Below are 18,308 nucleotides of genomic sequence, written 5' to 3' on the forward strand. Positions count from 1 at the left end.
AATAGAAAAACATTAACAAATGGCCATGGCAGATTTTATTTAGTTTAGTAAACTCTACAAGGGAAAATTCAGTACTAAAATAAATCAGCATATCCTCTGTCAGTGTCCTGTCTTATGCAGGCCAATTCCCTGTAAGTCGATCATCTTTGAAGCAATGATCCAAGGATGCTGTCTGGAGTATCATTTTGGCTTGTTCAAAAAAAAATCTAATTTAGTGGTAATGAACTCTTCCTAAATACAAGAAATGCTCTTCCTCTGTCACACAAGTTACAAATTACACTACTAAAAAAGACATGCTATAGCTGCATTAGTCAGATGACAGGTATACTGCAGTAAGGAGACATTTCCAGAATGAATGGTGGCCTTAATCACCTTGATGTCTGTCTGAGCTTCAGTTAAGTAATAGTTCTACAGTGTAGCCTCCTTGTGGTATTTTTCTGTCCACGGAACTAATAAAAGAAAAGTCGAGTCTGAATTAATGAAAAATCAAAATTGCAGACTACGCTTGAAGAAATAAAATTTTACTTCTAAACACACAAAGGAATAATAAGCAGAAAAGCAAAGAGTAGTGTTTAAGTGAGATTCTTTGCCCATTAGGCTGTGGTGGATAGGTAAAAATAAATTATAGAAAGTTGTGCAGTATAACATGTGTAATTATAATAAATGGTTCTTAAATTTTTAAAAATGTATTATACTTGATTGCACCTTAAATATGTACTTATGTAAATATAGGTAATTCTAAACGAATATATACCTAACCAGCAATCTTAAAAATTCTTATGATTTGATACCTAAAAAAAAAAAGTTATTACGGCCATACCACCCTGAACAAGCCCGATTCCATCTGCTCTCAGAAGCTAAGCAGGGTCGGGCCTGGTTAGTACTTGGATGGGAGACCAACTAGGAAGACCAGGCGTAAAAAGCTTAAAAAATAAATAAATGAATAAGGGATTGCAAAAAAAAAAAAAAAAAGTTTTCTGAACACTTATTGTAAAAATAACTGAATGAGATTTATAGATAATGTGACAATAAGATGTGGTCCCTTCTCTCAAGGAACTTACGTTTTACAGAAGAAACAGGTCTGTTTACAGTTTTATTAGGACAGAAATTGAGTAAAAAACATGCTTTGGGCATCCCAAATGTGGAGAGACTAATTCCAACAAGAGATGAGAGAAAATTTTCTTAGGAGGAGGTAACATTTGAACTTTAGTAAAAATGGATGAGATTTTAACACATGAGGTGGGGATTAAATGCAAATAATGGTATAGAGTTTAGAAAACATAGACAAAGCTTTGTGTCCTAGACAGGTACTATGTTTAGTGAAGGTAAGAAGTTATAGTCAGAGAAGAAACTGAAATTTTATGTTGTTTCAAGGTAGCCCTTTGTTATAAAATAAAATCCAATCTTTAGCATAAAATTACATTGTCATTCCTGACAACTACCAGATCTTTGGGCATTTAGTTTATGTATATAAGTGTATTTCCAAAGATGCTGCTATAATTAAATGTACGTGACAAATTTTAGCACAGAAGTTTTCTGAATATGAAACTACGATAATGTTTTCTGTCACAGAATTTATTTATTTATTTATTTATTTATTTATTTATTTATTTATTTATTTATTTATTTATTTTTATTTTTTAGGTGAGACAACCCCTGGTTGACCTCACAGATTGCAAGGACCTTGTCAGTTTACAATCTCTTTTTAAATTTTTTACACCTACAGAGCCTGATCTTCCTAGGTGGTCTCCCATCTAATGCAGAATTTCGAATAGTGTGTATGTCACCAAAATCTAATCCAAAAAAGGCATTGTTATTTTCAGTTGCACAAGAAACCTAAGAAATGATCTTATTATAATCACTGGCAAGGTCCCATCTATGCCAGAAGCTCAGGACTGTAAAACTGAATCCCATAGATAGAGTGAAAAAGCTCTTGATCAGTCTATGGATTGATCAGATGTGGAGACATTTGTGTACTGTGAAAATTAGAATAGTGTCCCTGTTTCCTCATCACTGTGGCACTTAGCTGCTAAAATCAATATTATGTCAAAAACAAAAAGCATCTCTAGATGCACATTAATAGTAAATGACCGCCTAAGTGGATTTCAGGTGTGATGATGAATGTTAATGCATTATATTTCTGCCCATGAACTGACAAGCATGAGTAAATAAGAAGGAAAGGTTTGCTTGATAAAATATATGTGGAAAACTCAAACGCATTTTATACATAAACACATATATAAAATCCATAATAAACTATGAGCCTTATCTTGAGGATACAGGCTTAATTATTTTAAAAAAATGACATTTATGAACTATGTAAATTGATATCCAATTAACTTGCTGCAGCTATCTTATTAAATGTCAATTAAGTATATTAATATTTTTATAATTTCATATATCAATATGAATTTAACTGTACCTTTATTGCCATTGTAATTTTGAGTTACATAGCTAGATGATTTATCTTTTGCATAAGTATTAAGCCTTATTCTCTGTTCTTCAAAAATATAAAATTGATAGCTTTATGAACTCCGATAAGTCCCCAAAGTATCACTAATTTCCTAGCTTTGCATGAATCTTTGTTTTGAAGCAAAGTACAGGTTGCTCGTGGTTTGTGGTGGCTGGATAGTGATTTTAATTCTTATTTTGAAATAAAATATGAAGCAACTACATAATGCTCCTGAAAGACATTATTAGATCTTTCAAATTATTTTCTTTTCTATTATAATTTTAGTTAATCTCTTCCTAATTATAGAAAGATTTCCTGACAATTGAGAAGTTTCTTAATAAAATAGGATAGGACTAGCTTATTAGAACGCAAATGTTTGAGATCCTTCTGGTGTTTTATTTTGCTTTGACAATTCCATGGGTATCTAGCATGGTAATAGGCACCAAGTTTGAAGTAGTTGAAAAGATCATGGACTTTGTAGTCAGATAATTTGGGGTTCAATATCTCTCCCAGTTTCTATTTCTCTGGTCATAGAAATCAATGACATTTATGCCATTTGGCCTATTTGCTCATTAGTAAAATGTGGATTGTGACAACTCTTGCATATGTTTATGCAGAATATTAAATCTAATTAAATGCAAATGTGCATGAAACATAATACTATGAGTAATATTCATGGAAGTCCATTCTCAGTAAAAACTAGCTTATTTGCTTTCTTTTATTCTTTCTTTCTTTCTATTATTTTTTAAAAACTAGCTTTAATTCCTATCATTTCTATGTTTTTGATTTTTAAAAAAACTTCATTGATTTGTGCATACCATGAACCTACTGCCAAATAATTTTATAAATGACTTATGAATGGGGTGGATCTCAGGGCATTTATTAGTTTTGAAAGAGAGAAGTAAAAAACAATGCATACATATGAAAGACAATATTTGGTTATTCAGATTTGGTCACAGTCAGCCATCCATATCTGCACTTTCTGCATCTGCAGATTCAACCAACTGCTGATGGAAAATATTCGGAAAAAAATGTTACACTATTTCTGACATGCACTGTGTAGTTAGGCCTACCATGACTGCATGTGTACTAAAGGTGTACAGACATTGTCTTTATTCCATAAACAATACAGTATAACAACAAATTACATCGTGTTAACATTGTATTAGGGGTTATAAGTAAATCTAGAGATGACTTAAGATATACAGGAGGATGTATGTAGGTTACATTCAAATACTACAGCCTTTTATATAAAGAACTTGGGCATCGCAATTTTAGTGTCTCCACGGAGTCCTGAGATCAATCGCCAGAGGGTACAAAGGATGACTGTGTATAGAAGACCATTGTTTTGTTTTGTTTACCTCGCTAAAATAAAATTTAAATGTTTAATGATTAACCGTGTAGTTATACAAAGAGAACCTCTTTGACATATATTAACTTATGGCTCAAGAGTCAGTACATTGATGAATCTAGATCAAAATTATTGAGAGCAAAGATGCCAGAAAAGCAATCCTGAGTCCATGCTGACAGGCGGCCGTTCAGTGGAGACAAGCAGGTAGTTTGGCTGTGGTTTCTTTTGTTTTTCTGCTTTAGTTTCACGTAGCTCAGTGCTCCCAGCAAATATGGCCTGCTTATTATGACACTGCTGTGCGATGTATCCAGATGCACGTCTCAAGTGGAAAGGCATAACTTTTTCTACGTGCTATTCCCATGACTCCTCCCAGCACCATTTTCCTCATTTTCTCAGGCTTCACATTACCTCCGTGTGGAAAGACTGCTATGTGGAAGACAGACTCCCTCCCTTTTCTCTCATTTTGTCGCCTAAGCAGTGATGATCAGTTTGGCATTGTCATTTGTTTCTTTGTTAATTTGTACCTGTTTAAGTCTTCTACAAAACCTCCAATAAAATCACCAATAAAGCCATCAGGTGTCAGGTACAGTAATAAATGTCTATGGAAATAAAATCACCCTCATGAAATAGAAGGAAACCTAAAATCCTTACCCATTTGCTTCCAATTAAAAACGTTTCCTCTGGTTTACCATTATTTATAGCACTGTTAATGAGGAATTCACACTAAAATAAATGTCTTTTCTGTTGGTGACTATTCATGAGGCCCATGTGCATATAAGTACCTCAAATAGAACATTCTATATGGTGGTTTGAGATTGAGGGTCACTGGGAATTGATGTAGAAGGCTGAGAAAGGATTTTACCTGAAGCATCACAATAGTTCTGTTGAGCTCTGGGTCTGACTGATAAGGATGAACAATTGTCACCACTAGAGAAAATTTATGGAAATTAGTTCAACAATTCCAGTGTGGCTCTGGAATATCAAAATTACAATTTGTACAGATGGTGACCCTTTCCAGTTAACTAAGCAATGAAAATAAAGCTGCTGCTACTTGTCAAAAAGCCAGCATTTGGATAAAAAGTCCTTGTAGCACCCCTGGCCCACATGGCAGGTGGGTAACAAGCAGAAGCCTGAACTGAAAGCTGCTAGATTTTCTTTTCTAGGATTTGATAGCTTACCATTATATTTTTATTTCTCCCTAGAGTCCTTAATTTAGACAGGAATTTCAAGGAACTCTCCCCATTTCATAACTGCAAAAGACATCCGTGAAAAGAGGATGTGATTAGTCCTAATGATAGCTTTCCTCCATTGACTACTCTTCAGGCATTTTACATATTCATAGTTCACAAATCGGCTCTGCAATGTAGGCATTTTTACAGTGATTTTACAAGTGAGAAAACTGTACCTGAGAGACTAATCACTGGGTAAGCTATTATCCAAATAAAACTATTTGTCCCTCAGCTCCTATTCTTTGAACTACACCATCCTGCTCATGAGTTAACCGACTAGCCTATGAGTTCATTTCTATATCATCACAGATCTCCTTCCTATTATTGTATATTCACAAATCCCCACAATTTCCTTGCGTAATTATTTTAATACCTTCTTCTGGAAGAGTCTGCATAAGTTTAGTCACTTAAAAGTATTTCCTACTGTGTTTTCAAGTTGTTTTATATTCTGTGTGTTCTCTGATATCTAGTTTTAAAAGATTCTGCCTAGTAAATTAATTTTAGTAGAATCAGTGTGGAATGAGTGCACGAATGCTGTGGAGATTTAGCCTAATCTGCTCTGTCTTGTCTGACGGGACATCATTCATGGCATAGAGTGGTGAGGTAAAACATTCGCTATCTTACACATTTTAAGTTTCTCTGTTCCTGTGTTTTAAATGTTTCATGAGTTGAAACTATCATACAGTCTGCATTTTGTTTTCCGTTTTTCCACAGTCTTTTGCGATTTTCTTCAATAAAGAACACAGACATTTTAGGGTAACAAGTCCTCTAAACTCTTGATATATTGAGAAATAATGACAACATTGGTGATTATGCCAGCAAGAAATTTTAATTTAGGTGAATGTTTTATTTAAATCTGTTTTTATTTCATTAAAACATCCCTGAAAACACTGTATCTCTTTGCAACAGCAACAAAAAGATGTCCTGTGAAGTTACTAAAAACTTGCTTAATTAATGCTGCAAGATCCATTTAAATTTTCAACATATTCTTCTTCTCTCTTATTTTCCATTATTTATGAAAATTTTTATATAGCACTTCAGTTTGTAACCCCCTTCAATATTTCTCTTAAAATAAAAGTTTTCATTAAGTAGTATTCAGTGGTATGTTCCACATTTCCCCATAATCCTGAGCATGTCTATACTAATACAGGCCAGTATTTAGGGTTTCTGGTACTGTAATAACCTACATAAAGTTCCCTTGTATCTTGTCAAAGTCATAAACAAATACTTAATTTCTCTTTTATCGAAGCTTCTATCTACTGCAAGAAACCATTGCAGATTCTGTAGAATGGCTTAAAGTAGTTTATTTGGTCTGAGGCCAGCACCTGTCTTTCTAAAAGTTATTTCCTGTCACCAATGAATGATCTAATCACTCCTGTCCTCAGTTTGCTATTAGGACACATTTCTGGACTCCAGACATACAATTTTGGGCAGAGGATTAAATCTAGGAGATAAATTTGTCATCATAGTGAAGGCACCTGTTAAAATCTCCTTCCATACTTTTTTTATAGATTAGAGAGATATTTTACAGCATTCATCCAAGTCTCGAGGGTTTGTGAATGAAAATGGGCCAAAATGATCTCTTATGCAGATATTTAGGTATGTTATAAATAAGTAATCACTTAACATTTAATAATGAAAACAATAAAACTTTCAGAAAACAATAAAATACTTCAGAAAAGAATATCCTCATGACTTAGCATGGGCAAATGTTTTTTAAACAGAACACTATTAAAAAAAAGTTTCATGAATTTGGTGCCATTTAAATTCATTATTTCATTTCATCAGAAAACACCATGAAGAGAAAGAAAATGCAAAGCAGGAAAAGATGTTTGTAATACATGCATCCAACAAAAGACTTATCTAGTATATATAAAGAATCCCAGTAAAGCAATAAGAAAAAGACAAACATTTTAGAGGACAACAATAACAACAACAAAAAAGGCAATTTACAAAAGAATATATCAAATGATCAATAAGCCTGTGTAAAGTCTGACAAAATCATTCTTCGTTAGAGAAATGCAAATTAAAATCTCAGTGAGATATCACTTATACTCACCACCATGGCTGAAAAAACAACAAAACAAACAAACTGACAATACCAGGTGCTGATTAGCATGTTGAACAAATGCAATTATACTACTAGCAGGAATATTGTTCAAACACCTTGCAAAACTTGTTTGCAGTATCTATTAAAATAACACATGTATCATGGTTTATTCTGTCCTTTACTTACTTATTGATTGTTATCAAGTTATCTAATCTATAAAGTTGTGTAATAATATCTATTTTATAAGATTATTTGGAAGATTTAATAAAATAATGCTTATTACAGTGCATGGCACATAACACTCACATAGGTTAGACATTATTGTTATCAATATTTTTTCTTATGTTATTATTATATACATTCAGCTGATTTTACGCAATACATATTTTAAAGTCTAATTTTTAATTTTAAACAATAATAGTATTTTCTTGGCTTTTCCTCAATTTGTTACAAATTTCCATTTAAACGTGTTGGAAGAAACAAAAACTATTTTGTGTTCTGCAAAATATAATTAAAATGAAATATCTTATAAGTATATTTTTGTAAAAGACATGTATTTCTTATCAGCAAAACAGCTATATTTTTTATTAATTCCTCTAAAAATATAAGCATCCTTGGACCAAGATGAAACAATTGTTTAGAATAACCCAACAATTGTATTACTATTACCTATTTGGAGCAGTTTTAATTTCATGATAATCATTTCAAATGCATAGTCTGTGAGCCTAGTTAGGTCAATCTTTCTGGCTATGTTAGTTTCCACATTTAGGAACTAGACAAACAATAACTCCTGTTTAGTAACATAATTCATTCTCTAACACTTGGATGTTTTGAGAATCCATTGTATTTTGTCAAATTGGTCTTTGGACTTCAAATTCACATCTTTTCTTCATAGAAGATGGATTTTTAGAATTGCCAGGATGGTACAGATTATCATCCAATGGTTATCCCTCATGTCACAGAGGAGAAAACTGAGCTCCAGAGATGCTAAGAAATTGCTTTGGGTCACTTAGCATAGGATAGAAAGAGACCTAGAACCTAGGTCTTCTCACTTCTAGTTCCCTGCTCTTTCATTACCTCATGCTGCTCTTGTATAATCTCTCTGAGATGGCAATTAATAAAACACAAGTTCTAATGGTCCAATGTAAGGATCTATCAATAAGTTGCTTTCTTTGAAATAGACTAACTCAGAGAGTTCTGTTTTTAGCAAGCTGTGATCATAATAAAAACTTGCAGGCTAAAATCACTATATTCTACTCTTGCTTTAGACCATGAATCAGCCTACAGCAATATAAATATTAGTGTCGTTAATCACCTACATAGCCCCATCATCTCCTCTTACAAGGACCTCTCATTATCAAAAGGTTTCACTAGTGACATTTTGAATGATGATTTTCTTTCTGGGGAAAAGTCAAAGATATTGAAATGGAATATTTCATGTAATTTTCTAAACTCTATGTTGGTGGTATTTCTGTGCTAGAGGAAATAGAAAGTATCTTCACAATAAATGCATTATGCAGTAGGGGTAAAGCACTTTTTTTCTGTAATCGCAGTTCTTTTTAAAGTCATATAGTCCCTATAAATGAGATAATAAAGTAACTTCACGTTGATTCCTGCAGTTCCCTGGAGTTGAAAGTATATTAATGGCTATTGGATTCAGAATAAATAAACTAGATGGAAAAATCATTATGTGAGCTCTATTTTCTAAATATTAATTTGGTTTCTAAACACTTCAATAACTTACTCTTAATTTTCAGCTTGAAGCTTCTGAGAAAAATAGTTGAACTTTGGGACATCATTTATTTCTCCCCTCTTATAATAATGGGATGTGAAAACAGTGGTTGAGTTTATTGAATTTGGCATAGAAGCTGATTCATCTCTTTAAAAAATATGCATTTTATATATTGAATTTCATCCATTGGGGGATAGCAAACAAAAAAAAATGCATAGGAAAAAATTATTTGGAAGTGTTGGATGAATAGACCTTTTCTTCTCATTATTGAATTCAATGGTATCACATGAACCCCAGTTCTCTCTACTAGGATTTCATGTTGAGAATTAGTGAGCAGAGCTGTTGAACCAAAGTATATCTTGTAGGGAACAAATGTTTACATTTCCATGTTTTCGGTTTGCACACACTCGCACCTTTATATTTTACGATACCACAAAAAGAATAGATCATAAGTGACCGATCGCAGTAGTAGATATTTAGGGCAGTGTGTGTGATCTCCGTGCACGCAGGTGTGTGGATCTCAGTGGTGCCCTACTGACAAAAATTTATTTTTTTAACATTAAATCTTCTTTCTACAGAAATGGAAGCAATTAATTGTCAAAAATGACAAAAAGATAAATTGTAACACAACAATCACAGACCAATAATTTATATTCATAGTCCAAGGTCTTATAAAGTGGTCAAAATATTCACAAAAGTGTAAGTTTCTACATTCAACAAGCAGTCATTGAGCTTCTACCACTTGTGTAGCATTTTTCTTGTAGTTTATTTTTCTTGCAACATCCTCCTTTGTGACTTAGGCAAATCATGAAAAAATTCACCCTTTGAACTGCTTTTTGCTTTTTTTTTTTGACTTCAGTTTATTTCAATGACAAAGATATTATAGAAGAGAGATTACAGAATATATGTATACTCAAAAGTGATTTTATTCTCTAATTCACAAACTCTGTAGCTGTTTTCTTCCTTTCTCTCTCCCTCCCTTCCTCCCTGCAGCTCTTTCCTTCCCCACCTCCCTCTCTTCTTTTCTCCCTTCTTCTTTCTATGATTTTTGTAATTACATAACTATTGAAAAGCTAGAATTAAATGAGTACTCATAATCTCACCTTCCAAAGACAATAAGAGAAGCTATTTCAATACAGTTACTTCCCAGATTTCTGGTATATGTTAAATGCTTATTGAGTATAGAAATATTAAATTATGTAATAGTTAAGATAATAGTATATACAAATTTTGTGACTGATTTTCTTTCACTAAATATGTATTTTAGGTTATATATTTTAAAAAGACTTTATAAGTTAAATTACTTGTGAGTTCCAAAAAAATTGAAATCCTGATTTATTGATATTCCAAGTGATTTCTGAAGTATTATGCCTTGTTTTGAATTTAAGATGAAGTTTATAAATCCATGTGACTTTTGTAAATACACGCAAAGAATAAATTGGAGTCACTATAATCAAACTGTTAAGTTACTAAAGTCAGTCGAGGCATGAGGAAACGATTCTGTTCTTGTTTTAATCAGCTTGGGAACTTAAACTTTTGGAATTTACAGTTTTGTGCCATAGCCTAATTTACGATTTTGGAGAGCAAGAACCATGCCTTACTCACTATGTATCGGAAACTGCAAAAGGACTTAGGGCTTTCATTAAATGAATGAGTAAATTATTGTAATCAAAGTTCATATTGAAGACATAGAGCAAAAAGACCTGTACCTCTATGTGAGGCAGGGGAATTCCTTAGGATGGATAAAATGCTAAAACAAACAAGCAAACAAACAAACAAAAAACTAGGCTAAGCTGAAAGAAAATAAAGGGTAATTATTTGAATAATTTTAAAATAATTTAGTTCATTCACTGAAGTGTGCAAGAGAGCAATAAACAGTGACTTTCTTATATAAGGGGAAGGAGCAGGGCGATGGTGAATGTGCTGGTTATTAAGAGGTTAATGAAAAATCATGACCTACAGTTAAGTGGCCATAATTCAGCTATTGTCTGACTGACAGTATCTAAAACCCCAAATTCTGCAGGCTTTACTACTCATTCTTTTAGCTAATTGCCAGATCTTTAACAACAAGTAATGTTCATTAGAGCCCAGAGATCCTATGGTAATAACTAATGTTTTTAAAAAATAAGTATTCATTTTAAAAGGTAAGATAGAATTAGGAATATCTGTTTTCCCAGTACCTGTATTTTTCAGTTTTCAAAATGCTTGTGGTTATTTTCTTAAGGAAAAAAAAAGTTACATTTAGGCAGAATGAATAAAACTGGAAAGAAGAAAAATAGCCACAAGGTTAAAAAGTTAAGAAAAAGCTAAAGGAAAACTGACACAGCTGCCCAGAATCATGGAGAAAAGGCTTTTGGGGATCCATAATAAATGAACATAGGTGATTAAATTTAATTCAGTAGTTGATGGTTCCCAGGGGCCAAGCCTGCCTCTCAGTATATAAAAAATATAACGCTGTGTTGGCTTAAATATCCACTGCCAGGTTATAGGAAACACACTTAATTCTACCTCTGACCATCTTTCACATGAGAGGTAATTTATTAAAGACCTTGCCCTTCTCTTTGGTATACAGTTCAGATTGCCTGTTTCTCTTCTATCATCATTGTTTTATTTCCCCCAGAAATGGTGGTTTTGTCAAGGAGATTTCCAAGGGCAAGGGGATGAAGCAGATTGCTTCATCATTTTTTCACTCTTGTAGCTTCCTAGATAGACTGAGAAAGGGCTTTTGCATATAAGTTAGAAATCCATAAAAATAAGATATGTCATTCTTTCATTCAGCCAACACTTTTTGAGCTCCTGCTGTATGCAAGAGATATGGGGCTGAATAAGGCAGCAACTGTACTCAAGGCAAGCTTACATTTCAGAGAGAAGAGTGACCTGAAAAAATATATACAATGTAAAGGAGTTCTCTCTTTCCATGCCAGATTCTGAGCGAGCAATCACAAGAATGCTCAGAAATGGATAATGTTTGTTTCATGTCATTTTGTGTCTATTCGTTCATCAATTGTTTTGATACAGGTAAGTGGTGAGAAGTGGTTAAAGATTTTACACTGCCTAGGTAGTCTAGAAACCTAAATCTGAAAGTCATTACCTAGGTACTGTCATTGAGAGATAAGTATGCTTAACATACCAGTGATTTTCGTGTTTTGAAGAGAGCACCAGTGCTTCATCATGACATGGTCTGATCACACCTAATTTCTTGAGATTAAATAGTTTTCATAGATGAAAGAGGAAAATTAGCTACTCCCTGCAGAATGATTAATTGATTGATAATTGTGCAAACACTTGCTCATATACCTCAACATTAGATTGTCTTTATTTTTTTTTAAGACATAGGGTCAGAATTTCCAAAATGAATTGTTGATCTATAATTAATGATTTTACAGTCATGAAAACTCTACAACATGATTACAGATATCTGAATAAAAATTAATTTAGTTCATCCAAATGTATCAAAATGCTTAATGTTTGATATTGCATAGATTATATCTTCCTTTCCCTTGCCTAATAGCCATTTGCTGTAGGTATGGCTTAAATTGTCCACAAATCTTATGCATTTAGGTAATATTATAGGTTTATAATAGAAGGCAAATTGTGACTCTGAGGATCCACAATATCAGCCCTTATTTATTGTGCTTTCATTTATATATCAAATATGAAACACTATATTTTTAAGATGTACTTCAACTGTATAAATTCCTATAGATGTACTTTAACTATATAAATTCCCTATGGAATTTTTTTGTTAAAAGTGATTATAACAAACCCTCAAAAGTCATCTTAGGATATTAATTTAAAATATCACTATAGTTTTTCACCCAAGGGTCTCTGCAAAGCAATAAATCATATTTTTATATTTATTGGTATAATTGTCACTTTAGTCTAACATTTTAGCTCACTGCTATCTCTTATTGCTGTTGCTTAGGTTAGTTCTGTTTCTGTGTTTCATAAAATCTCTTTTTATTTTTTTGCGTTTATAACAGGATAAAGGGTAGAACATAAAAGTCCTTCAAAACTGATTCAATATTTTATCATAAAATCTTTTCTGTCAACTCTTTTTCTCCTTGACACTTCTATTAATTCCATCACCTATTTTTGGATTTACAAAAAAATACTGATACATTTTTGTTATAGAAAAAAAAAATGAGAGGCTCTCCATTGAGTGATGAATGGAAAATTTTACCACTGCGCAGCATACCCAGTATAGAAGAGAGTTAAGACTCTGAGGAGTGAGGTTAGGGGAAAAAGGACTGTGAACTGTCTGTGTCCCATTTCAGGAAAGCAAAGTCTCGGAGTGTTGCTGATTGGCTGGCAATATCTGGGCTCGTCTATAGGTAAGCACTGAGTTGTCTGGAGGTGCATATATGGTGTGCCCATATGGAATTATGGCACCCAGCTATTCAAATTGAGACTGTGATGCCCCGTCAATTCTGCACAGCTGACAGCAGACTGGAGGGCAGATTAAAGTTGGTCTATTTCTTTCACATACACTAAGATCAAATGTTTTATTGATCATATAATTTTTCTTGTTACTCAATACTTTTGTTCCTTGCATTTATTCTATGAGCAAATAAAAAGATTCATTACCATAATTATATGCATCTGAGGAAGATGATTTATTTTAATATATAACTCAATCAGCTCAAATGTATAACAATCAAATGTGAGTGTCTGTAAGGTACACTAAAATCATTTCTTTACCTCTACAATCTTGTGTGGAAAAATGAGATTTTCAAAATATTTTCTTTTTTCTCTTGAAATTAAATTAAATCAAACTTAGAATGCTTTGCTGCTAGGACATCAGGGTCTCTCAACTTCAACACTGTTGACATTTTGGACCAGTACTTTTTTGTTATTGTTATGATGGCTGTTCTGTGCATTGTAGGATATTTCACAGCGTTCTTGGTCTCTAACCACTAGATGCCAGTAGCAACCCTCCACTCCAGTTGCCACAATAATAAAAAACAGTCTCCAGACATTGCCAAATGTACCCTGGGGAGTAAAATCACTTTCAGTTGTGCTAAGCTTATAGAAATACCAATTCTCTATCACTATTTGATTTCTCTCCTATTTCCTACCGGGTTGTGGAAAGGTCCCCAAAACCTAAGAGAAATCCATTTGGAAAAATATCCATAATCTTGGGTGGCTATCACTAAGGCATTTCCATGAACTCCCTTTAAATTCAGTGACTCTGCTTTTGGGCCATGCTGGGAACAGAGCGAGCCTTGCTGAAGCTGAGAGCTCCCAGGCCCAGCATCCTTCTCCCCCAACTACCACAGCCATTATTACCCTCTGAGCCCTGTGGTCTCCCAGGTCTCTTACACGAAACAGTAAAGAAGTCTATGATTTGAGGAAGCTGCCAACCCCCTCATCTGTGGAAATTTATTCCTTCTTGTAGTTCTTCCCCTCTTGTAGCTCTTCAAGATTTGTCCTTCCCCTTCTCCCTCCTCCTGAACAGTTTCCTTGGCTAACCTTGGCAATAGTTATACATTTAGAAATGAGGGGTAAGGGTTTTTGAAAATAAGCAGTTCCCTCTTGCTAAATTTCTGGAAGCCAAAGATTATTCAGGATATTTTCAGTGCTTTAGAAAGAGAAGGACGGGAAAATAGAGAGAACAAAATTAATATAATTTGTAAAATTTGGAACAGGAGCAGAAATCTGTGGCTCAAGAGGCCATCTGTAGTCCTGAGAAAATTGTGAGTTTCATATGCTTGAATAATGTCTTGATATGTGTGTTGGACACAAACCTATTCCCCTCCTTCTAGTTAGTGGGTTTTTTAAAAATACAAGCTTCTTATAACAGCCCGTTGAACAATGTGAAGATAGTGGATCCCTCTGGCTAGTCAGGAATTGTATTTTGTTGTTGTTGTTGTTAATGTGAAACACATATTAAAAACTCCGATGTTAATGAGACAAGAAACATGTAGGATATGCACTTTGGAGCTACCCTGCTAGGTTTCAATGTCTAGTTCTGCTAAGCTAATTTCTCCGTGATTCGGTTTCCTTAATTAAACAAATAAAACTACTTCCTTTATAAAGTGCTTTGACAATTAAATAAGTTAATACATGGAAAGTTTAGAATGGCGCCAGTCATCAGTACTCCGTAAGTATAAGTTATTAACTATATTATTTCTTTAGTAAAAGGGATTATGCCTTCTTAATGTGAATCAGGCCATCAGAAAAGACTAGAGAAAAGGCAGATCCAGGAAAGGTCATCCAGAGTGACATGGAAGAATGCTCTCGGAGAGTCTTCAGAATCTATCCATGCCTCTACCCAAACCTCTCGCTGGCTCATTAGGTCAAAGCCTGGTTTATGTCTGAGTCTAATCCACTGTCTGACTGCCACAGCCTGATCTGTCAGAAGTAAAATGCTAATATGCAACTTAATATGCAACATCTAGCTTAGCTTTAGTACATGCTGACCTCAGAGAAGCCCAATACTTGTTTTTCCTGACCTCAACCCAACCAAATGTCAATGCCAAATGTTCCTTGGGCCTTTGGGCTGGTAGCCAATAAATTAGGAACAAGGAATGCTTAAGATCTAGATAAAGAAGTCTTGGAACAGAAAAATCATTTTAACTTCATTTCACTCAGATTTTTCAAAACTTTTTCTGCATTTTTCATCACGGGACTATCAATAATTAACAGTGATGTTTCTAAGGAATATGGTTAGGGACTTGCAGTTCTCGTGTACCCATTTACACTGATTAATGTGACATGCTCTGGTCTCTGGTCATTTTGTGAATCTATGGGCTACCCTTTTAGTAGCTTTCTGCCAACCTGTATTTATTATGGTCTTATCTCACCACACGTTCATTAAGTTGTCTCCACTGGTCCCATATGTTATAATATTCAGCCTCATTCGTTGCTTTTCCAAATAAGTCTCCCGACTCAGTGCAGGTGCCACCTTATCTGCCACACACACACTATCTTTCTTTAGCTAATTGCACACTTCTCCTTCTCTTCCTCGCATCAACCCCTGAGATGGAGGACTTTTGGAGACAATTAGTGCTTCACTATTTAATCAGTTTGGCTTTAATAATGGTTGACCGTGAAAGGTTCATATTAAATTAGAACTAAACACTAATGTGCTTTTCTGAAGCTAATGAGCTACTCGTGCCTCATGAGAAGAAAACAAAAATATTGCTGGTTTTGTGGAAAAAAGTTCCGCACTTTCAGCATTCCTTATTTAAGGGTCAGATAGAAATAGCCCAAATGTACTCATTCTTGAGAAATTTCAGTATGCAAGCTTTCTAAGTAGCTTTCTTCTAGGTTAAGTCCATTCGATTTGGTTAAGGTCAGCCACTTAGGCAAATGGCCCAGATTGCCAAATCAGAGCATTTCACTCTCCCAATCAAACTGGAGTGTTTTGAGATATTACATATGATGGAAACCAAACCAATAAAAGTCAGTTCTGAGATTCTGCTGGGAATTATTTCAAAATAAAGTTCAATTTTGCTAGAGTTTCTCAATTGATAGATATAAGTAATAAACTTCCTGCTTGAGTCCATTCTGTGAGAGAGCTTGGTCAATGTCAAGGCCATCTTGAGTGGAGGGCATAGTTAAAAGACAAAGAGACTGGGTTTTAAAGATATGGTCAGAATGTCTGTGGGAAGCCATACCTCACAAAGAACTATTGCTTGAACTGATCCATAATTTTCCATTCGGGTTCAACTAATGTTTAAGTAAATTTTTTTTTCCTCACTTTCACAAATAAAAGTACCGGGCTATACAGATTTTAATGTACACAATTTTGATAAAGCCACCTCGAAATACAAAGCAATAGGACAGTCAGGCAAAACTTATAAGAACAGGAAACTTAGCAATATTTACATGTAAAAAAAGCACCTTCTAAAAGAGGTTTTTTTTTTTTCCCCCTTTGGTCACTTATATGTTGGCCTGTAATAATCATTAGCATATCCATTCTCTTAGATAATGTTTAAGTTTTGATATTCAAGAGCTGTTGTGTATCTTTTGCATAAAAATTATTGTGTTGGATATTATAGAAGGAAAATGAACTTTTTTGAATAAATGATATAATGACATGATTAAGTGACAGGTGTTTTTTAATAAAAATTATTATTTAGAATGTGTTTGGAAAAGAAAATATTCATGTAATTTACAGTTGTTTTCCAAAAGTGAAAATACTGCAATTTGATATTTCTAAGCATCTTGTTCAAATTTAGGTAGATATATTTAATTTCTATTTGTTTCTCTTTGTATTATTTTGCCATAATCTGCATATATTATTAAATTGTTATTGCACTTTTAACATAAAATTAATGTCAACATTACTATAAAACATATCTTGCTACCTACCACATGACTTCGTAGCCATTAATACATTCTGTTCCTGAAAAAATTAATTTACTGTACTTTACATGGTTGTCTTCTGAAGAAAAATGGCTCTTGTTACCCAAGTGAGTAAGGCTATCTTCTTTGTTATTTTAGGGCCAAACTTTCCAATCCTCTTTGTACACATGAACCACCAATACCACAAATAGATTAACTCTTTTTTTTCATGGGAATTTCTTATTTTAATTGAAGAAAGGAAGTAATGTGATAGTGGAAAGTTGTTACTTAGGAGATAGATTGCCTAAACTGTACTAAACCAATTAAAGGCACTGAGAAATTGTCATTTATAAGAAATATATATTTGGCCATTCTTAGTCCACAATTCCTGGCTCATAACTCCCTAAACCTTTTGGAGTTTTCAAATGTTGAGAGTGATAAAGGCATCCTTTGTTAGGTGAAGGTGACTTGGAAGCTCCCAAAGATGGAGTCTGGTTACCAGGAGAATCAACCATGTGATTGGGGGGGTGAGACTTTCAGTCTCACTCCAAGATCTCAGAGGAGCGGAGAGGGGTTAGAGGTCGAACCAATTTTCAATGACCAGTGATTTAATCAATCGTGCCTATGCAATGAAACCTTCATAAAAAACCAAAGCACAGGGTTTGAACAGCTTTGGAGAGTTGGTGAACACATGGAGATGTAGGGAGAGTGACGTGCCTGGAGGAGGCACGGATGTTCCTCACCCTCTCCCACATGTCTTGCCCTATGCATCTTTTTATATAACTGTTCCTGAATTATACCTTTTTACCATAAAGCAGAGATCTAGTAAGTAATGTGTTTCTCTGAGTTATGTGAGAAAGTCTAGCAAATTAATCAAACCTAAGGAGAGGAATAAGGGAACCTGTGATTTATAGCTAGTTGGTCAGAAGTACAGGTAAAAACCTGAATTTGCGACTGGCATTCTGAATTGGAGATATCTTTGGGACCTCTAGTCTGTAACCATTTGGTCAGAACCACAGAGAGACTGGGCTTGTGGCTAGTGTCTGAAGTGTGTGTCTGTGTGGGCTGGGTGTTGGGGAGTGAGGCATTCTTGTAGGACAAAACCTTTAAACCTTATAATGTGATGCTAGATCTGGATATAGGTAGTGTCAGAATTGAGTTGAATTCTCAGATACCCTGCTGGTATCCTGAGAAATGTTCGT

At 34.1% G+C, this 18,308-nt stretch overlaps 1 pseudogene; it reads left to right on the plus strand.

Moving 5' to 3' along the window:
• Positions 1-806: 806 nt before the first annotated feature.
• On the plus strand, positions 807-922 carry LOC112473837 (annotated as a pseudogene).
• Positions 923-18,308: the final 17,386 nt, after the last annotated feature.

The sequence above is a fragment of the Pteropus alecto genome, unplaced genomic scaffold, assembly GCF_000325575.1.
Source record: "Pteropus alecto unplaced genomic scaffold, ASM32557v1 scaffold8, whole genome shotgun sequence".
NCBI classification, from domain to species: Eukaryota; Metazoa; Chordata; class Mammalia; order Chiroptera; family Pteropodidae; genus Pteropus; species Pteropus alecto.